The 22860-nt window shown below is 39.9% G+C and overlaps 2 long non-coding RNA genes across 2 annotated transcripts; one reads left to right on the top strand and one right to left on the bottom strand.

Moving 5' to 3' along the window:
- Positions 1-12575: 12575 nt before the first annotated feature.
- Positions 12576-13055, bottom strand: LOC108640058. The gene is made up of 2 exons (XR_001920902.1): positions 12868-13055; positions 12576-12728 (listed from the first exon to the last, which is right to left on the bottom strand). It is a non-coding gene; the product is annotated as an uncharacterized LOC108640058 (long non-coding RNA).
- A 131-nt stretch (positions 13056-13186) lies between these two features.
- On the top strand, positions 13187-15260 carry LOC108640055. The gene is made up of 3 exons (XR_001920899.2): positions 13187-13434; positions 13552-13637; positions 15075-15260. It is a non-coding gene; the product is annotated as an uncharacterized LOC108640055 (long non-coding RNA).
- The last annotated feature ends 7600 nt before the right edge of the window (positions 15261-22860 follow it).

The following is a 22860-nucleotide window of genomic DNA, read 5'->3' on the forward strand; positions in this document are numbered from 1 at the left end:
CAGCATCGGCAGCACGGCCGGCTTCACACCGGCTTCCCGTAGAGACAGCTCGGCCGGCAGAACTAGCCGAGTATAGCGCTGGGGTCTGCACCACGCTCCGCACCCTGCCCGGCCCCCTGCCCTGCACCTCGCGGACGGTACCAGGCACATGGATGTGAAATTCATCCGAGAATTTCTGTGACTTACGGGCTGGTACGCACAAAGCGACAGTGTGAGGCCAGCAGCTTTTGGGTGGCTGCATGGCGATTGTGCTGACGGGTGTTAGAAAAGCCCTGTGGAAATGTAGTCTAACTTTTTTGGAGAAGCTCCTTTCTACTGCAGAAATCAAACACAACATGAAAGCGTACTGTGTACACTGACCCTGCGTATTAATGTTCGCAAGGGTTTGAATATATGCAACATAAGACCTTTATGGCTTGTAAGGAGAAGACACATGGCATTTATTCTTATGGTTAAGAAGCACTAATTTTTGTGTGTGGCACTGTCTCCAGGCGGGATGCTGACAATTGGCATATTAAAAAAGGGTCAGAAATAATAATAGTTATAACAACAATGGAAACTGAAGTGTACTTGTTTTTTTTTCCAGTAAAAGAGCAATGTTTGTACTTCACAATGACTTTACATATCCAGCACTCCAAGGATGTTGCAACGTTTGTTCCATGTGTGTTCTCAGTCCTGAGCTTTATTCCATTGTGATACAGTTGATTTCAGCATCTTCCCGTGGTGTTTCTGCTCTTCTTTCATTCCTCCCACCTTTTCCAGTATGTCAGAATTATGTTGAATAACTGTGAAATAATATTTCTTATGTCTGAATAATATAGTGGGGTAAAGTACAAGCTGATATTAGAAAACTAAATTGCATCTGTATTTCTAAGAAAGCATTTCAAATTAGCTTGCACATTTTTTCCTAAGATGTGAGAAAAGTATTGTAAATGCCCCTCCCTCTTGCTTGTTGTTAGCAGGCATGGGTTTGTCAGTGCCTAAATAATATAAAAATAACAGGATGGACACATTCTTGTAATTAATGCATTCTACTTCATTATTTCATTTTCAGTGCTAAGAAGGCAGACCCAAGTGTCTATCTACTGGAAGTCAGGTGCATGTCAGGTGTCACAGTTTGGGACACTGGCAAGTGAAGGCACAAAAATTTCACTAGTCACATATGAAAAGGTTGGCCTGATTCTTAGACAGAGCTTCCTCCTAATATTTGTAGATTGTGAAGAGCTTTGCAGTAAGCAGCATCTTTTCAGTATGCATAAGTAGTTGCTGGTAAAAGTAAGAGGCCTAATCCAGACGGTTAAAATTTACATGGTATAGTTTCTTACATGTCAGTGTTAGTGCCTTGTTTCTTGGATTCTTTTACCTATATTAATAATAGCACACCATGGAGCCTCTTATACCTCTTCATTGCTAAAATCCTGCCAAAGCAGGTAATTACTGAGCAATATAAGTGATGTAGACACTTCATAGTGTACATGAACTTCATTTTAAAAGATGCTTAATATTTTGTTAACAGAACTCTCTATTACACTTGATGCCTTTACTGGCCATTTCAGAAAAGAGGCCAGGATAAGGACACCTTGCATGTAAAGTAGTTTTTTACAGCTGTACAAAATGGATACACAGTGCTTCTAAACAGAACAATTGTGTTTTGTGTCTGCTTTGTACAGTTACAAATGGCTCATGAGTTAGTTGCAAGGCAGGTCACCTATTAGGCCTGTAGAAGCAGAAGTATTTTGTCACCCTTTAAAAGAGATGAGTAAGCTGAGGTATGCTGCTATGGTCAGAAAATAAAATATTTGCGTTTCCACTGCCTTTGATTTATTTTGTCTATAGTGAAAGAGAGAACTGTATTTTCTTGGGCTATCAATCCAGGGCCTTCTGCAAACATTTAGGTCATGAAGGGGAGAGGTTGGCATATATTTCTGGATTTCAATTTTTCTATATATGATTTTAAGCAAATTAATCTCTTTGCATGACCACTTGGAGATATTTCTGACTTTAGTCAGTCACTGTTATCAAGAGTTATAAGGTGTTAGTAAGTGTCTGTGAGGAATTTTTCAAGGGACAGAAAGTGCTGCAATTTTTTAAATTGCTGATTATTTGTTATTTTAAAACTTCACACAAGTTGCATTTCTAGATTTTTCTGCAAAGTCTTGTGTCATCGGATGGCACTTTTCTGTCACTCTTGTGTAATTGGTATTAGTTTTTAAAAGAGAGGTGCCCCAGCCCTACCTTGTAGCACGTTCCCATGTGCTCCTGTTACAGCCAGCGCTCTGCTGGAGTCAGTGCACCTCAGCACAGATAAAGTGGTTTGCTTGGATGCGCCCACAGTGGGATTTGGGGCTTCAAAGTTGCCCATCAGTGGCATTTGTCTGAGTTCATCTGGGTTTGCCTGTTTTGTGCTCAACTGACGGCAGAGTATCTCCCTCCCAACCCCGTGTCCCCTCCTAATTGATCCGTGGCACAACATGAAAGACCTAAGCAGCCATGTGTCTGTGCTCTGTCAAGAGGGAAAAAAAATACTTCATTTCGCTTTGTTGTTATGTAATAATAACAGGAAAAATAGTAGCATCAATATATATAATAGTAATTGGGGTTTGTTCTATTCCATTCCTTTGGGGCCTGCTGTGGAACCCATACTGTTGGGGAGGGGGCCAAGTTTGATCCTTGATTACCGTTTTCTCAGCTCCTCCTGCCCAGGGTGGAAGCTACCTGCTGACTGTGGAACCAAGTTGCCCACTGGTAGCTCTTCCGGGCTGAGGTACACGTGTGCTTCCATGACCATTGTAAATGTATTCGGATAATAACAGGGAAGCTTGGACTAGCCAGCTGCAGCCTGAGCCTGCAGGCCCTGGATCCCTTTGAGCTGCTACCATGGCTGACTCCAAGTGACGGTTGTCATGTGAGCAGGGAAAGAAGGCCATAAGGCAACTCTGGGAGCATATGCTTTATCTGTGTTAAGCTTTGCACACAGCCTGGGGAGAAGCATGGGGAAGAAAGGGTGAGGCAGATGCAGCCTTATGGAGCATGTCCCACCTCTGTTGCTTTTTTCCTGTGGCTTGTGCCCACCCACAGTCCATGGAATAGCGTGGCATCCTCCAGGTTAAAAAACACTGGAGCAGGACAATGCATTAGTGGGCCTATTTTCCTCCCCAATGCACTTGTATAACATGGTAACATTAATAGCAATTTATGTGCAAGCACTGAAGGGAAGAGGCATTTTAGCTGAACTAAAGCTGCAGAATATCCTCTGCAGAGTAGGAGCAGAGCCACAGGATCAGTGCAGGACAACCATTCTTCAAGAACCACACTTCTAGGAAGTTATTATTCCCACCTCAGCCCCACTTTCAGTTTCTTGAGAACTCAACAGAAGTATGTAGAAGTCAAAGAAAGGGCCAACTTGTTCTGTTGGTTTCTCTGTAGGAGGGCACAGTTAAACTCTGACTGTATTTCTTTGTTCTTATTCCTTACTCCTTTTCTTTCACAACATTAGAATAATCAGGGTATTTTCTTCATAATTTTGAGATACTGCTTCTGAGTGTTCTCTTTCTATACCTGTGCATCTAATTCCCACTGTCTCCTATCAACTGTTTTCCTTTTTTTTTTTAATGCCTCTTTTTACTATTTAGTAAAAAACCACTGCAACCCTCTTAACAGAACCAGACAATAAGAATATTAGATCCTACAAGCAACCTCTGGCCTAAGCTGCTAGCAGTTTCATTTGACAAGTTAGACAAGAGAGTAGGAAAGGGAACAGACAGGTAAAATGACTGCCAGGAGTCTCATAGTATGGAAGCAGGAAAGTAAAAAATCAAATCTGACCTTCTAACTTGCAATGCACTGCTCCATACATTTCTTTCTCCATTGCTCTGAGATTTCTCTTTCATAATGCCTCCCTTTTTCAGAGAAATATTACTACACCTTGAGAAACTATTTACCATTTTTTCCTGTTTCAGAAGAATTGAGTAATAGGTTAGCCAGAACATCCACATCCATCTGAGTCTATCATCTCTGTAAAAAACTACTGCTGATTCTGCAAGACATTTATGTATATGTTAAACTAATATATATTATCTAGACTAATGAAGCAATTGCCTGCTAATCTCTAAACTCAGTAGATTTTCCTTGTGTTTGTACAAGTATACTGCATTACAGAAAATATGTAAATCAGGTCAGGCCTGCTCACGTGAGGTTATGTAGCCCTTTGAGTTAGTCTAGCTCAAGCAAATGAGTTTCCATAGCCAGCAACACGAGAGCAGCGGGTCTGTCATTCGCATCCAGTAACTTGGGATTCCTTCAGACTTACTGAAAAAGTCCCTGTTAAAAGCTGGGCCAAAGGATAGCAGCTTTCCCTCAATGCCACCCTTCCAATTTTTTACAGTTACTGCTTTATCTCTCATGTAAACTGCAATAATATTTAACTGCTTTAAGCATAAAATGTAATTGGAACTAATATTTCAATTTTAGATTGTTTTCCCCTCATTACAGTTTAGTACTATCAAGTAGCTTTCTCCCTCCTCCACCCAAGGGCCTCTTTTTCCTATCTCTGCTTCTGGTATTATTCAAACATTTATTTGATTGTTTACTTGTTTTCCCTTTTCTATAAATGTTCATGATGATGTACAAAAACTACAACTGGTTCTAGTGTCCTCTTCCAACCTCCAGTATACCACTAGAGACTTTAGATCTACCTCACGAATATGTATTTCCTTCTGTCTAGATGAACAAGGACAATCAAGGAGCAAAAAGTTCTTAGCCTGCTAAATCCACTGCTTGGCTGAAGTGGCAAGTCCCTGCAGTGACTCAAGTGAAAGAGCAGCACCCATTAGGTCTGAGCATGAATTCTTACAGCTTGGTGAGCTTCCCAGATTCATGTCTCATTGCCCCACTGCCATGCCTGTAGTTATGTTCATTTTGAGACCGCAGCACACTCCTTTGGCCACACAGTGCTGCTACCATTTGTAAAGTAAATAAAGCGAGTGACCATTTGACCCTAAATAACAAGAGCATGCATTAGTCACTGAACTACTCAAATACATGGTATTTGACTCTTAACTTGTTATATCTAGGGAAATACAGAGCACTGCAGATGTAATACTAGGGATCTTGTTCATCTCTGCAAGGGAGAGGCTTCAAAGAGGCAGAGATCAGAATTTTATTCCTTCAGGTGGTAGCCATGTGACATAGCAAAGGCAGAGGACACAGAGCTCAGTTTCTGTCAAAGAGAGAAGAAGCATCCAGTCCAGTGGTACACAAATACAGCAGCCTTTATGGAGCACAAATACATCTAGCCTTTCCTTTTGGAGGCATTGCTTTTGGAATTAAAATTATCAGCTTTAAAGAAAGATATAGAGTGGGGAGCAAAACAGGATGGATCTTGAGGCCTTCCAGAAGTGGGGGGGGGGGGGGAAGGAAGGAATAAAAATTCATGTCTTGGACTAGTGCAACCCACGATAAATATTCTTACAGGAGCAAGGCTGTGTGCTGCTTCAGTGCATCCAGGTGAGAGGCCTCATGAGAGGAAATTAAATCAGAACATTACATTGTTTCTGTCCCACTAGGGTCAAATGGAGAAGAAGGTGAAACTTAAGAAGGGCACTTTCTCCTGGTCCTCCCTGCTCCAACATGAGAATTGTTGGCAGACCAGTCTGTAAGAACTAGCTCTTTTAAAATATACGGTGTGCCTTCCTGCATGCCCTCTTAACGGGGCTTTTCCCTGAAGTCAGCAGGTTCTTGTGACTTTCCTCAGTGACAGTGCTAAAGCAAGGAAGATACTTTATAAAGCAGGCAAATACCACGCTGGAGTCTGTCTGCCAACCCTCTTTGGTTTAGCCCTCAAACACCCATGGTGGGTTCTGACTGTTTGCAGCTCTAACATAAGCATTTGTTTGTGTTGAGATCTCTCCATCGGTAGAAGTTACAGCCTTCACTAGTTGTAATGCTGTCTCTCCTTGTAATTTTGTAAAACGTAAGTGGTGGAGCTGATCCACATATTTAAAGTTTTAACCCTATCAGCAAAAATCATTTTGACAATACTAGGCCATTTCTTTTCAAATGATGAGTTTTGTCAATTGCTGGTTTGGGGATTTACATTTATGTATGTGAAAGGAAGGGGAGATATAAGTATCTCTATTTGCCTGCAAAAATTTAAATTTTTAATTGCTTTACAAATTAAACATTTTCATGTTTCAATTAAAAAAAAAATCCTTAAAATGCTCCAACCCAAAACAGCATTTTTAGTGCACTTTCCTGGCCTTCAATGTCAACTTGCTTCAACCTAGGTTTTTGAAAAATAATCAATCCAGGTTAACACAAGTGATCTGTTGTCCCTTTTTGTTCTTTTCTTTTTTTAACCTCCAGAATTTGAAAAATTGGTGGTTTGCATAGCTCTGTCTGCATTTTTTGCAGATTGAACTTGTGGAAGGCATGCAGAGATCTATGGTGAGATTTATGGTCTGTGATGAACTGGATGTTCATAAAGAAACTTTAAATCTGTGACTCTATTGAAGTCCTACTGAGAGGAACTCAAGTCATGCATGCTCAGCAGTACTCAGATTGAGTTAATTATTATTTCCCCTTCATTCTTAAATTTCCAGGCTGACTGTTGATTCCACTCTGCTTTTTCTGCCCATATAAAAGCCTTATTTTGAAAAGTACTAGAGTGCCTTACATCCAAACCTAGGTTCCAGTCAAAGGGAGGTTTATGTACTCGTCTATTGACTTTTAGGGAACTGTTCATGCACATAAGCTTAAGCCTCTGCATGCTCCTGGTGCTTCCAAAGAGACCTGCCCAGATACAAATGACTTTGGCTTCAAAGTTCTGTCACTTCTCTGTCTTCTTTGTGAAGCTGGAGCTTTATGTTGAGATGTGTTTCTTGCTCCAAAACTTTACAATCAGTGAGTGAAATCCTGACAACATGAAAAGCAGTGATGGAGCCCATTGACTACAGCAGAATATTCTGCTATCATCAGTTTATAAATACTTGTCAGGATCTCTTATTTTGCAGTACAGATGGCAACAAGCAGACTGAAGACCTGGTCTGAGATTTCTCATTCAGCCAGTGCTACATCCTAAGTTTTTGTTACTGAAAAGAATTGAGGGAATTCCTTTGTGTAACCACATTTGTTTATGTAGTTTTATATAGATTATTTTTATTTATATTTTTCTCACTGTGCTACTGAATGGGTATGCAAAGCACCGAAAGCCAAACAAAAATTGCTTTTCATTGGCACATCTGTGCCAAAACTGGTTTTCCCATACTTCAGTAACAAGAAAATACTTCTGGTACTCATATTTTTGGGGTTCAAAGCCATTTTTATCTGAGGATGAAATGTTAAATATGACATTTGCCAGTGGGGTCAGAGATGTTTCCTTAAGGACAAGGCCATCACAGAAAGCTCATTACAAGGGGGAGTAATAGCACTGGCCTCCGAGCAGGGTGGCATGTGGAGATTCATGCATCAGCACATGAGCTCTAGAGCAGTGGAAACCACTGCACCCCCCCCCCCAGCTTCTCTTCTCTGCCTGCTGCTGCACCAAAGGCCTGTTTCATTAAATATGTGTTATAAAAGCAGGTGAGGAAACGAGCAAATTAACCTGGGCCTTTACCCCTCTAAGGGTATGCAGACAGCAGAATGTGCCCCTAAGGATTCAGGGGAAAATCTGACAGATGCCATGGTAGAGCAGGGGGTAGATTAAGAATCTCAGGCAACTGAAGTGACAGGTAACAGTCATATCTCTGTGTGCAAACAGTAACAACAGTGGGCAGATGGGTGTACTGAGCTTTCTCCAGAAAATTGTTGGCACAAAGGGCTTGTAGCAACCTTGCAGAAGGATTCGGCATTGGCTTTAGTGGGCTGTGAGGGAACATAAAGGTCTCAACAAGCCCTTGCAGGATTCAGTCACTGAAAAGATAGGAGTGTGTGTCTATATCTAAGCCACCTTGTGGTTCAGTAGCAACCAGAGTCCAGTCCTGTATCCATTCTTTTACCCATGCCGCTTACATGTAGATTACTACTAACTCCAAAGTGTGTTCACCTCATTTCCAAATGGTAAGAAAGTAGGTTTTATTATGTCTGCTTTACAGGTAGAAAACTGAGGCACAAAGAGGAACAGTGGCTCTTCCTAAGCGACAGTGGAAGATGGTGGCCAAAGAGGAAATTAAACTGAGTTTTCTCCATCCTGAAGTTATAGACATACACCTAGAACCATCCCTGTGCCTGAAATAAGATGTTGAATTGTCCAAAAAAGTGAAGCTGCTCCCTGGCTGCCCTCACAAAGTAGCGATGCCGTGTGAACCCATTCTGAGAATGGTGCTGTACCAAACCCTGACAAAATTATTGGAGAGGATCACATTCATGTCAATCAGTGTGGGGCAGTTCTTAAGGCTCTGCCTTCATGCTGGCATTGGTATAATTTAGAGCTCAGCATCTTTACATCCACATATGCAGGTGTAACAGGCGTGTGTGGATGAGTGGAGCAGAAGCTGTGACCATGCACCCTCTTCTGTTTCCTTTCCTTACCACATAGAGTGTTAACTGGTGTGGGAAGTGTTATTTCCTTAAGGACAAATCCTCCTAGTATTTCACATTTTACTTGACAGGAACCCCTTCACCTTCCAATTTCAAATGAATACATTTCATTAGAAATGTTTCATATTTCTTGTGCAACTTATTCCAACAAGAATGTTTATCTTCATTGAATTGTTTGCATTTACTATCAAAATAAATAAAAAAAATATTAAGTGTAAATGGCATTTCCCCATGGGCTGCCTCATAAAAACAAACAAACAAACAAGCAAATATGCAAACAAACAAAAAGCAAATGAAATCCAACCAGCTTTCTGGCAAGAGGAAAATTGTATGGGTAAAAATATCTGCTTACTTGATTCCACATGCAGCTCTTTTTCAAGGGATGGAAATGCTTCATTGTGGAGCATACAGGCAGAACCTGATTATGTGAAGCTAGATTGTGGGGCTGTAATACGTGTTGACAAGCACTTTCTCAGGAGGTACAATGACCTAAGTAAATGCCCACCAACACGAATAAGGTCTCCACGGTTTCACCTGCTTGTCAATACATTTATAGGCTGAACTCTATTGTACACACAAATTTACAAGCAGAAAGAGCTAAATATATGGAAATGGGGTAAGCATGCAAGTCTGAATACAGGTTATTTCCAGGAGTAAGTTCACTTCCACAAAATTTACATTCACCCAATGTTTTTGTGAGATTCATCCCATCATGCAGGGATGAACATGACCAAAATACAACAGTTTTTCTTAAAATTGTGCCTATCAGCATAGGAAAGATCATGGGTAATACAAAATATATACCTAAGGATTAAAATATTTAATTGTCAAGCCCACTTCCAGAATGTTTAATCCTGTTTCTGAAATGGGGAAGGGAAAACAGGGACACTATTAAGATACAGTGTACACAAACATGAAATGCGGACTGAAACTATTGGATATCAATTGCATTTGGAAAAAATTTACTGGGAGCTAGGGCAAGAATCACTTTAGCTGTCTGCTAGTTCAATAATTTGAGATGTTTTACAACATGAATTCTCTGAATGAAGTGTTGCCAACCCAACTGAACTAGCAGCAATGGCCTTGAAACACTGCTAGATGGAAGAACCGGGTTTCACAGGTGCCTGGTTTCACTGAGCTGCTTTGAACGTCAGTGCCTCTAAATGGTCCCACAGTTGGACACAACATGTGACTGGGAGTTATAAACTTGCATGGCTGAATGGCTAGAGCACCTCTCCTTCAATGTTCAGGTTAGGCCTAATCTGTCTGTAGCCCTGTAGAAAAATATTTTCTAGGAAAATGAGAGTGCAAGGGCCACCACACATTGAAAGTCTGTTATTGAAGTAGGGGGTCCTATGCTAGGGATTTTTTGTGGTTGTTCTTTTATCAGTTTTGCCTCTGTATTAATTTCATTTGATTTCTGATTATAAGCATTGACCCCTGAGGGAAAAAATCTTGCTGTTTATATGTTGTGCTTCCTGCTGAGTCGTTCTGTCATGGTAGGAAAGGCTGGAACGCCCCTTGTACTCCAAGACACACTCAAGTAGGAATATGGGCACACTCTGTTTCATGTATTTCCGCTGCCACCTTCACTTCTCTTTTTATCTTTTCTCTGTGCTGTTTTTTCACCCTGCTATCACATGGATGGAAATTGCCCCCATTGTTGTTCCCACTAGTTTGTTTTGTTGCTTTTCTTATTTCAGTATCTCTCCTTATGCTGAACACAATTCAGTAGCACTTTTAATCGAGGAAAAATGAGTTTCCTCACATCTGTACTCCTTTATGGTTTAGGGCAAGTAACAGATAGAGAATCCCTCTTCAAAACTAGTTTTTATGTAATCAACTGCGATGGTTTAATGAAAGGGCCCAAATATTTTTTAAGCATTTTCCTGTTACTATTAATAATAATGTACTTTCTCCAAGGTTCTTATTTGGTTTTGACTAAAAAACTGTGTGGTTGCTACCTTCCCTGTTACAGTTCAGTGTCTTCCCAAGAAAAGACCCAGCTGGTGAAATCTTGTTGCTGTTTTTGTTAGAATACAAACTCTCTTCTAAAACATTGTTTTGACCTCTTCTGTTCTCCAGCTTTTTTCAGAGCTTTTACAATGACACTGAAGTAAGTCCGGAGTGTGTTTTTGCCAGGTTGTCATCCCTGGACTGAAGTCTGTAGGGATAGTCTGCTTTCTTGTGGCAGTAACCAAACACATACTTTACCAATGGAACTAATTTCTTTCTTTTGCAAAACTTCTGTGTGCTTTGAGAAATGTTGTGGATTGCTGGCTAGTAAACTTTCATGCTGAACAGTCATGTGTGTATGTGTATGTGTGAAACAAAGACAGGAGAAATATCCTACAAAATTCAGAAGTTTCAATATGGCAACTGTCCTAGTCCACTTTGAGACTCCTTTATGTATGATGAAGTAGTAATTTAGCATAATAATAAGATGAGGGTCAATTTCTTTAGATGTTCTTTAAGAAGTCCTCATTTTCTCACTATCCATGGATGCAGAGATAATACAACAAGGATGCTAGCACAGACTGTTTCAGCATTTACTCTTTCCCAGCACATGGTGCTTGATAATAGCATCCTGTTGATCTTTGTCCTCTGTATTTGGCTCTGTAAAAATCTGTTAGGAAACAGTTGTAGTGCTGGGGACTGATGAAGCCGTAGGATGCTGCTGTATCTTTGTTTCAACTAGAGATTTTAAGAAAGAATTAAAGGGTTATTTCTTATCTCTGATTAAGTCTAAGGTTTCATTCCCCAATGCCATCAAACTAACACCTTTCTTTAGTATAATACACACGTGCCTTTGCAAATATTTTAAAAACAGTCATCAATCATGTGTTGTAAGAGAAGACTAACCATCAAGAAGTAGACTTCCCTTCTTATTCTCCAAAGGTGGACTTCAATTATGCAGAGGAACAAAACAAGGTCTATGTGCCATCCAAGTCCCTCATAGTCCTGTTTGTGCTGACTCTTTACACACAGGTAGACTCTACCACAAAGAAACAATTTCTGTGTGATGTCCGAGTGCCACAATCAATTAAATTTTGTCTGTAGGACCCCTGTCAGTATTGTGTGTGGAAGATGGAAGACATGCCAAGAGGAGTTTTATGCCCAGTGGGCCTGGCTCATGCCCAGCTGAAGTCAGTGGAACTTTTGCCACTTCTTCCAAAATCAACAGAATGGCTCCTCCACTCACTCCCTGTTTCTCTTGCTAAGGCACAGTTCTCTGATATTTTCAGGCACTCGTGCTCTTCAGCTTGGAATCCCCACAAGGTTGGGTTTCATAACAAAAGGCAGCCCTCATTCTTTTAAATTCGAGTAGACAGAAGAGAGCAAGGTGAGTCATTTTTTTTCCCTTGCTAGTCTTGATAGGATGCTGCAGGTTTGCCAAAGATTACTTGAGGTTTCCATGGATAAGGTGTGAGTGAAGACTGCAGCAGTTTGAAGCAAACTAGGATGGTGTTTTTGTAGGTTTTCTTCTTAATTCAGTGGAAAGGACAAAATGCACGTGCAGCACTATCCTAGAGCCACTCCCTCAGCTGTTTGCATTTTAGCAGTGAGTGTCATCTCTTTAAAAATGTTTGATGTTATCCTCAGTAAAAGAATCCTTGTAGTCCAAAGCAGTCTCTTGTTCCAGAAACGTTCCCATATCCTCGTAGAGATCTTACAGACCTGACACAGAGCCTTTGAAGTAAACAGAAAGTCTCAGTGGCCTCAAGGGTTTAGTTAGGGAGCTCTGTGGACTGCACAAGACAGGTAACACCATCAAAAGCACCTAATAACTACTGACAGTCAGTAGGTCTTAGTCTCCAAATCACATGGATGACTCTGAAAATATTTATCCCAGGGCTGGCTATACATTCTTAGGAGTACAGAGCACATAAATGGTACTCAATGAATAATATAAAAGTTCTTCTAAGTACAAAAATATCTCTGTTCAGGAAAATTATAATTTTATGCTTTGCTATTTCTTTTTTGTCAATGTTTTTGTGAGCATCCCTTTGGCTATAGTATTTGCTTAAAGTACAAATATGTACTATGTGTCAAAATAAAATATTTATTGAATACATTTACTTTGTGTCTGTTGAGTTATGGGTGGATTCTGAAGTGCTTCTTTGCTGCACCTGATGAAGCCATTTTACATTCTCTCTTGGCTAGAGACAATGAAAATTTGAAGCCTCACAGTTCTGCAAAAATAAATGTTTGAAGAGAATTTGAGTTGAAATTTATCACAAACATTCACTTTTGCTGTCACTCCAGGACCAGCCACAGGATTGCATGAAAACAAGGGTTTTTAAGGGTGGGGATAGTTGTCTCTACCAACACCAGTCCTAATTTGTAGGTGGGCTAATATGAAATGGTACTACAGACTGGTGGGTGAAACTCGTCCAAGGATGTTTGGAGTTGACTATGGCTTTCCTGATGTCCCCAGAGAGGGCAAAGCACATGGTCTTGGTTTCTTTTCTTATCTCTTTCTTGCAATAATTCAAGAAGAATGTGAGCAAGTGGAGGACTGAGTCATTTACACCGTGGCCTGCATCACCCAGATGCAAAAATGGGTTTTGTAGATGACTGTGACATCACTGAAGAAAAGTACCACTATGACCTCTGAGAAGAAAAGAGAATGTACCTTTCCCAAGCTCCAGGGAGTCTGCATGGTAACTAAGAAATTGAAAAAATTTCTGGCACTGGCAGAAGTTCAAAAAACAGCCTTGGGACCTGACAAGTGGTCCTTCCTGTCAGAGAAATTTACTCCTAGACAGAGGAGCAAGCTGGTATTCAGACACTGACAGCAGCAGATACTCATATTGAGTTTGCCTGATTGAAAGTGATGTGGTTGATGATAGCTCATCAGGAAGCAGGAGGGCACCCTCCCAGGGCCTCATTGTCCATGTAAGCACCACCAAAGTGGAGGTGGGCATTGAAAACTCAGACCTTGGGTTCGTGTGAGACTCCCGCGCGAGACACCAGGCACTGCAGCTACTGCCATCTTCTGTGGTTGCTTCACAGGGTGTCCTGCTGTCCTCACTCCATGTCTTTCCCTGAGCATCTGTTAGAAGTGGCAGCCGTGATGCACCTTAAGCCTCCTGCAAAAGGTGAAGGACAAACAAAGGCATTGTTATCAAGTCGTGTGCTTTAGTTTGGATTAAAACTGTAAAACTTCAGGCACAGTTTTTCAAGGAGAATCTATGAATGACTAAGTGGGTCTGTGCACAGACTCATAACCAAAGGATTTGTCAATGGGGAGATTAAGTTCATTGTAGCTGTCTCTTTGTTAAGTGATTGGGTCCTTTGAATATGTAAGTAATATATTATGAGGCCTAGAACAAGTAAAATTAGATCGATATTCAGTTAGGTAGGATCTCCTTTGTTTTTGTTTGTAAGTGATGAAGAGACATACAGGATGCCCTTGGTTCTGGACCCACTCTGGATTTTTTTTGGTGGTTGCTCAACTCCTCTTACTGTCTATAAACAGAATCTGAGGAGATTGTCTTTTGTCAGAGTTACATATGTGCCTGAAGTTATATGGTGTCACAGTTCCATTTAGCTTTCCTGTATGAAGATTTAGAAGAACAAAGAACCTAAAAAATGCTAATTTCTTATCTACTGGATTTAAATTAAGCATACAGGGATCCGTGCCTCAAATAATCCGGTTTGTACAGTTCAAACACATTCTGCAACTCGAAAAAGAAAGACCCAATTCAACAACTACTTTATTTCCTCACCCCATTACAATCATTGCAATGCAATTATGTTAAATCCAACACAGGAAACCAATTATTTTTGCTGATACGGTGGAATATTGACTGCTAGAGAGTGAGAATAGAGGTCTACCAAGCCAAAGAGAGCAAATGATGACTGGTCCTTCAAATAACTCTAATTTCTGTAAAAGCAAATACCAGCCCTTTCTTTTATCTTTGTGTATCATGTCATACAGAAAGAGGTCTTGACATTCTTTGAAAGCTACTCAGAAGCCTCCACATGAGCTGTGCATAAAGAGCTGTAGGTAGCACATGAAAAGTCTTTAAAAACAATTCTGCAACCGTGGCTAGATCCACTGGGATCAAATAAGGTAGTCTTTAATTATAGCCCCCCTGAAAAGCTATGCATATGCAGAATGTTTCCAGAATTTGGCTATACCTTGAGACCTGTTTTTGAAGACAAGCCTTTCACATGTTTTAAATGGGATTTAGCCAATTTAAAGGGATGAGCTTACACAGTTGCCTTCATGATCAGAACCAAAGATGTTGTATGACTGATTTTTTAAAAATTTAACATATGTGCACTTATCCTATTGAAATAAAAACACCTCTGTGAAAAGTTAAGCATGTCCATAAGCTTTTGCAGGATGGGCCTGATTTTGTGAAAATGTACTGAAAAACCTGTGTAGTACCTCCTCAGTTCACTTCTATCAGAAAGCATGTTAGAGCTTATGTGTATTGGCGTGGAATTGCACTGTTAGCTGTATAAAAAATAGCATTTTCTTGCAAAAAATTTCCTGGTTGTTTTAGGAGATTTTTTTTCTTTGACAGAAAATGTATTGATCTGATCCTGGGAAAGTGACTGTAGTGCTCAACAGAACGGTTCCTGCCACATAATTTTGATGTTCATAAGGTTGTGTAATATTTCATATGAAAAGCCTCTGTCAACTTCTACTGACTGCTGAATCTTAAAATGATTCATCCACACAAATGTATTTTTCAGGAAATCTTCTGAAGCAGGAGACTGACCTCACTGCAAAATACAATTTAATTAAACATATGTTGATTATAAAAGTATGTACATATCTCTATATATTTCTTTTCTCTTTTCTGATTTATTTTTTAACTCACAAGGAAATACAGTGTTTAAAATAATATGAAAAGGAAATTCATGAGAAATAATATATTTTGAAGTATAAATTTGGAAAAGCATGTATTTCTATGTTGTAACTTTTAGTGTTTACATATAACTATAAAATAAGAAAAGTTAATGTGTGAAATAGCTAAAATTGTCACCATTTCTCAGTTCTGAATTAAATAATGTTTATATTTCAAATAATTGTAGTCCATGTTTATATCTTCAGATTTCCATCTCAGTAAATCTGAATGTTTTTGCCAGTCAGATTTCCCATACACCAATGGAAAATTTGATTTCTATTCCTACCTTTTACAATTTCTCTTAATCTTCATGGGAAGAACCATCTGTAATAAACTAGGAGAGGAGAGACTGGTTCCACTGACAGCAAATGAAGGTTTTCCCATTAGTTCCCTGAAGTTAGGAGTTTCAGTCTCAAGAGATAATTACAGGTAATGGTGGATATGTTTAGGTTGGTGTTTAGCCATTGGCTTCAAAGAGGACACATTTCACCCTCAAATGTTTTATTTCAGTAGTGTTTTAAAACATCTGTGTGACTAGATGTATACAAACACACACACCCCCACAGAGGTTCCTCTCGCTCACATTTCATGTGGGAGAACACATGGTAGGCTCAGAGTTAAAGCCATGAAGGTGTGGTGTTCTTTGATTGTCTTTTTTTTTAAACACAGATATAACTTGCATTGAAACTTTCTCTTTTTTTGGTCTTACACAGATAAAAAAACCACTCCAACCCTTTCATAAAGAAGAAATTTTTCCAGCTTGTCTCTGACTGTGTTGTCAGGACCAGTGTCTCACTCATGTGTGATGTTATGTTTTCCCATAAAGCTTTGATAGGAACTAAACATAGAAACTTTAATTCATTTCTTAGTCCTAAACCAGTCATTATTTTACAAACTTATGGCCAAATTTACTACTGAGTATTACAAAGGTCATTGTGTTGCATAAAGCCATAATTTCTCAAGAAGAGATACATTACTATTTTAAAACCTTTTAACCTTTAAGCTAAGCTTACAATTTTGTGACCTGTTGCACGTTTGCATGTAGTATTCAACTTGAAATCTGAGCAAACTGGAGGTGAGCCCAATCCAAATGTGCCAATCCAAGTGAGACAAATTTGGAAAACTGTATCTAGAAAAAATCAAAATCGTATAATCATAGAATAACCCAGGTTGGAAGTGACCTGAAAATGTAGGCATTTTTTTATATCTCCTCTTAAAGAACAAAAGAAGGCCCAGCACAAGTATTGTACGTCACTAAAGTATCTTCATGTGATTAAATTAAATTGGATTTAAAGTGGCGTAGGGGCCTTGAAATGGTCTGATAGACTTCACCTTTGCTGACACTGGGGATTGAGCTATGGATCTTCAAAACAAAACACCATAAACCTCTGCAAACTATGAAGACCTGAGAATTTTAGCAGACATTTTCCATTAAATGGCTGTGGATAGAGACAAGAAAAATATCCTGTAGGTATTGGTACACAGACAGTATAATGTTGCTGCAGTAGCTGGATGAAACCAAACCCACCACAGCATTGATATGGATTCTAACCAGTAATAAGGTGGAGCAGAGAAACATCTCCCAGTAGTGACTGAGCCCTTCACTGTATAATTTTCATTGCCGTTTAGAGTCCATGATAAAGAATTTCAGTTCACAGATGCAAAAGCCTTTCAAGAATGATGCTACAGATAAGACACCTCAGATACACTGACTTAATAAAAGCTACTCCTCCTCTAAATGTGAGTTTTGATGTTTCTTCCTTATTTAAGGGCTATTTCTCCCTGTCCACATTCTAATTAGTGCCAAGGAAAAGTCCTGTGCTGCCCAAAAAGACACCTGTAGATTTTTACTGAGTCTAGTTGTTCCAAGCAGCGGTCTTTGGACATCTCCAGGTCCTGTTGAGTAGTTGTATGTTGTTTCCATAGACCTATCGGGTCATTGATGCTCTTTGACTCTTTTATTTTCAGGTGCTAAATTAGTTAAAAGAAGAAATGATATAACACTGTCCTAAGATGACTATTCGAAGTGAGCAATTGCTGCTCTAGTTGCCATAGGGATACTGAATGAATGCAGATGAGGTAGGAGATATCCGGAAGGCTCTGTGAACACGAGTTTCTCTTCAGCAGCCCAGTGTGACCAAAAGCTGGGAGATTTCTGCACTTCCATCATGCTGGGGGCAGATGTTGAAATGGCTGTCTGCGTGCTGCACCTTGCTCACCACTGAAAGTGGAACTTGGCTCTTAGGTGCTTTTGAAAACATTACCACAAGTTCCCTAGGAGCAATACTTAGAAACAGCTACTTGCTGCAAAGACTAAAATACCACCAATACTGGATTCATAATAAATCCACCAAGGAAAACTGTGGAAGCTGCATACAGATGAGACCAAGTGGTGTATTTGGGGACTGATAGAGTCTAATTAAAATAAACTAATATTTGGAGAGGAATAACTCCTCCGCAGAGAAAGGATCTATTACATAGAAGGTGTTCAACACTATGACAATCTTTCCGTGGAAAAGGACTGATAAGTGAGCTGCCACCCAAGAACTTTGGTTCTAGTATTATTTATCTGATTGATGATGTGGTGAAAGTGGTCAACTGCACAGAGAATGGTGATCATTTTTAGTTCAGTTGTGTATTGGCATGTATTCCAAACAGGACTAAATCAAGGCTCTAGTCACTGCAGATATAACCTATAAATGCATGACATAATAATGCCTAATCCTCAGAAAACACTGACAAACTTAAGCGATAACTTGGTGACACACACCAGCACTCACAAAATCTACCTTTGGAGCACCATTTCCTCCCAGCCTACTCATGGAAAGAGATAGATCTTATAGCCTAAGGGTCCTCAGATTTATTCTTTCTATAGGAAGCTACAGAAAAACACCGATGACATTTATGACAAGAATCAACTCTGCCCTCAGGTGCTTTTTCACAGTTGTACATGAGGACTGAGTTTAACACTAAATTATTTGGTTAAAAATACACAAAAAAGTACAGTTTCACACTGTACATTTTTGACACAGACACAGCTGTTAATTATTAAGGCAGGTTAGAGCCTTGGCTATTGTGAATGGATGTATCTCAATTGCCTTCAGAGAAATTGTAGTGATTTGCTTCAAGTCACTTAGACTATCGGCTCAGACTTTCAGCTCCCAAAATGCAAATTTGTGCTGGAAAAAAAACATGCTGGCCATGAGTAGGCTGCAAATTTGATGCTCTTTCTAGGTCTATTTTCCCAAGCACTGTGCATTGGATGTATTAACAGTGTAAGATACCCTTGAAAGGATTAACTGTAGATAATATACCCAAATTTGAGCCAGGATAATTTATTTGAAATAGTGAAGGGTATGAATGAGATTTTATGAGAACAGATGTAAACATTCCCCAACTAGATGGAACGAATTAGCAGCTAAGGAATAAACAGAACGCACGTGGTTCACTGATAAATAAATACACAGAATCTGACTTGTCTTGCTCAAGAGTGGACTAGATGACAGTAGTAGCTTCTCTATTCCCACTCATCAAAATACTGTCTGCCCTTCCTATACAACACCTCTAAGCTTAAAGCTCTGCAACTTCTTCTAAAATGTCCTCCCTGTCCTCATTTTTATGGTTATTATAGTATTATTAACACTATGCATTAGTACCTTTCCAAGTTGTCTGATGGAGGTTAATTAATCCCTTTTAAACCACTCAAGACTTAATTGAAATAAACAAACATTATCATATCCATCTTCCAGCTGAAGGAAATGATTCACGGAAAAGTTAAGTTGCTTCTAAAGTCATAAAACAAGTCAGTAGGCAAATCAGGGGGAGAGGTAAGCAGCCCTGGACTTCTAGACTCCCACTATAATGATTGCATTAGCCTGACTTCCTAGAACCAGTATGTCTGAATGACATAATTTTATTCAAAAGAGTTCTCAATTATATTCACATTTAGACTTGATTCCAGTATTACTGTAGCCAGTGGGAACACAGCAGCAGAAGATTTTGGTGCTAATGTAGCCTTTCCAGTGAAAGACAACTGTGAGACAGTGTGGGTGAAATCATTTTCCTAATGGGGTACTTTTTTTAATGTTAGCAGGTGTTAGTATTATAAACTTGAAAGAAAGGCCAGGTGCTGTGTTCAGGTATGATCTCACCTTCCCTGTAAATGAACCTTTAATATGTCTCTAATTTCCTTGGTCAGGCACACCCCCCTCCACCAACTCTCCTGGACTATTCAGCCTTCCCATACCCACAGACGGTGGTAACAATAGGTAATACTGGATGCAAGAAGGGTCACCTGACCAGCCCTCGCTGTTGCTGTGAACCCTTCCCTGCTTTCCAGTGCTTGATGACAGAGTGTAGGGAAGACAGGAGGGCGGATGAGTGTGGAGAAGGACTGCTGTTACACATGGGTGGTGATGCAGTTCATGCCTCCGGCCTGATGTAGGGGAGAAGGCCCCCGAGATATGATGGTTGTTGCAAGTGACTCCAACCTCTGGGAAGCAGGGTGTGCTGCAGGTTCTTTGGGGACAGTGGCCTCTGCAGGAATTATGCAGAGCACCAACCTCAAACCAACCCTTGGGGCTCCACAATATATCGAAATAACATGGGCAACAGCATTCTGAGAGAGGCTGAACATACCCTCCACCACCATGAGGAGCAAAACCATGCCACAACAGGTCTACCAGACCTTCCTCCTGCTCCCTCCCTGAGGCAATAGGATAACCATCTGTATACCACTCTGATATGTCAGCACTAAACACCCAGCTTGTACATGACACGCTTTATCTCCCATTCTGTTCACAGCCTATTGACACATGACAGTGGTAGCAGGACCTCAGCGATTTTCCTGATTTCTCCTGTTTATTCCTGATTTCCACTGGCACAAGAGAAATGGATCATTGCTAGGCATCTTTTTACAGAATAACTGGACCAACAGTGGGAGGAGAATGAGCTCACATTTAATTTCTGCTTGAAAAATGTCAGTGATGGAAAGGCCTTGTGCTCTACTTCTATGATGGTAGACTTTCACCCTGCTGGGAGTAGTTAGACCAGACAATTGAATAGCCCTTACTATTAAGAGCAGACTTAAAATATCTTAATCAATGAAATCATAAACACAAAAATTTAAGTGTAGCTGTAATCCTCATTAGCACATGACACCATGCTCAATTTCACATGCAATTACCTGGATAGGCCATGTAATTATGCCACATAATTACTCACGCATTTTACGAATGAAGTTGCATCTCTGCAGCTCAAGATGATGATGTAGCTCCTTCCTTTCAACCAAAGTCCTGTGGCACATTTTCCACCATACACACATTCTCTTTTTTAAAAGCAAGGACCAGAAGTTGAAAAAAGTCATCTGAGAGCTCAAGAAAAAATTTAAGTATTGTGTTTTAGGCACTCAGTTTTGCTTTAGGACATTAGGATTAATTGATGAAATTTATTGGCAGAAGGTTGTTTAGAACATGTAAATTATTACAAATGTAACCTGTTATTGCTGGTATCTATTAAACCTCTTAATATGCTCTGGGTTCCCTCACTGAAGGCATTAAAAGATGAACAAATAGGAAATTCCCAGGCAGGAAATGATGCCAGGCCATGTTCTCAACTGCATCTAAATCTACTCAGTGCAGCAAATGGCAGGAATTACATTGTCGTTGGTTATAATTCCCAAATACACCGTGATAATCTGTTTCAGTCCCCGCATAGGTTTGCAATATAGACCTTATCATAGTTTACACTACGGAAAAGCAAGACTACCTCTAGAGGCCAGCTGTGTCAACTCTGGCTGTTGGACTGCTGCCCAAACTGCATAGGCAGTGCACGGATATCACCCGTAAAGACAAAAGCCCTGATACCCCATTGCCCTGTATTTTACTTTGCCCTTTAATTGTGTTTGTTCAAACAGAAGTGCATATAAAATGCCGCAGGCCTGATTGCATCGGTCTGCAGTCCCATGCAGGGAGTGGGAGGAGAGTCTTATGACTGACTGATACTGGATTAATTTGTCATTCAAAAAAAAAAAAAAAATCTCAAAGAGAACTATATTAAAAATATATTTCATGTGACCTCACTTGAAACATTTTATTCTGGGTTAGAGAGTTTCTTTCAATCATTTTATTGTTTCTTCGACAAAAAGAAAGCAGCTTTAAAACAAAAGCAGTTTGGAGAAAATAATTCAGTTGGAATAAAACGTACCAAAAGGAAATGCAGTCATTCAGTAATACAGCGAAACAAAGTCAAATTCACACCATGTTTTCCACATCCCAAAACAAAGGTATGTGCCAAAACAAATTTTGGTGATTAATATACTCACCAGAGTGCCAGGTCAGCTTTATTTTCAGTAAGTAACATAGCCCTTGAGTTCCTACAAAACAAAGCCCATTGTAGTGAGTGCAAGCTCAGCCCTAAACATTTGGGACAAAAGGTAAGGTAAATGGAGAGGTAAGCCACCTATGGAGCTATAATCCAAACCAGCAGCATGGCCTTTAGAAGATGTGCAGTTCTAACGGATCCACTTTTCCTGGGAAGTGTGAGTAGCCCAGTTGTTCCTTGTGTGATATCATTGCAGGTTGCTACATCTTGTTCTCTGTCTGGGACAAGGGTATTTGGACAAGATGAAGAGAGAAAACATACAAAGGCAGTACCTAGAGATAGAAATTGTAGTACCTTGTCTGTATAGTGTGACAGTTAATGTCAGTCTAGAAATTTTAGCATTTGACTTTGTGTATGGGCTCTTGGTAACCCATTAAAGAAAAATGAAGTAAGATGAACCCCCATCATGAGTTTTCTCTTGGGTGCTAAATCAGAGCAGAGTCAACTGAAACCAAAGCTTTCTTTATTTGAAGGGTATTGCGGGGTCTTACCCCCAGTGCTGCTCAGCACATTCTCAAAAATATTGGTAACAAATTTTTAGAGACCTAAAAATCTAAAGCAAACTATTTTTCCATTTTTCTGTGACAATCTATTTGCACATAAACTTCAGAATGCCTAAGCAATTTTGCTTTAGTTTAGATTAAAATTTACCTTTTTTTTTTTTAATTACCAAGGCTGATATTTAAAAAGGCATTTTAAGTGTTTGCTTCTTAAACAGTTTTAAAGAATATATTCAAGGGCCTGTTGTTCATGTAGGAATAAGAGTGTACAGTATTGTACTGGATAAGGCTTACAATGAAATCTTCTGTCACGAAATCTGTGCAAAGTGACAAGACCTATTTCATACAGTAATTTAAATGTGTAGAACTCAAAACCCTTGAGGAAAGGGGTTGTAATCACCAACACTGGTGATCACTGCTGATGGGGAACCTCAGGAGATAAAGGGATTTGGTGAAGGTCATCCAGCACGCCAAGACCTAAGCTGCACCCTGCTCTCCTTGGAGCTAGGCCAGCAGTTGGTCCCTTGGTTCATGCTCCTGCTTGAACAGATTGATATACATATTTTTTTTCCTTCAGA

Source organism: Manacus vitellinus, unplaced genomic scaffold (genome assembly GCF_001715985.3).
Source record: "Manacus vitellinus isolate BGI_N305 unplaced genomic scaffold, ASM171598v3 scaffold_28_pilon, whole genome shotgun sequence".
Lineage (NCBI taxonomy): Eukaryota > Metazoa > Chordata > Aves > Passeriformes > Pipridae > Manacus > Manacus vitellinus.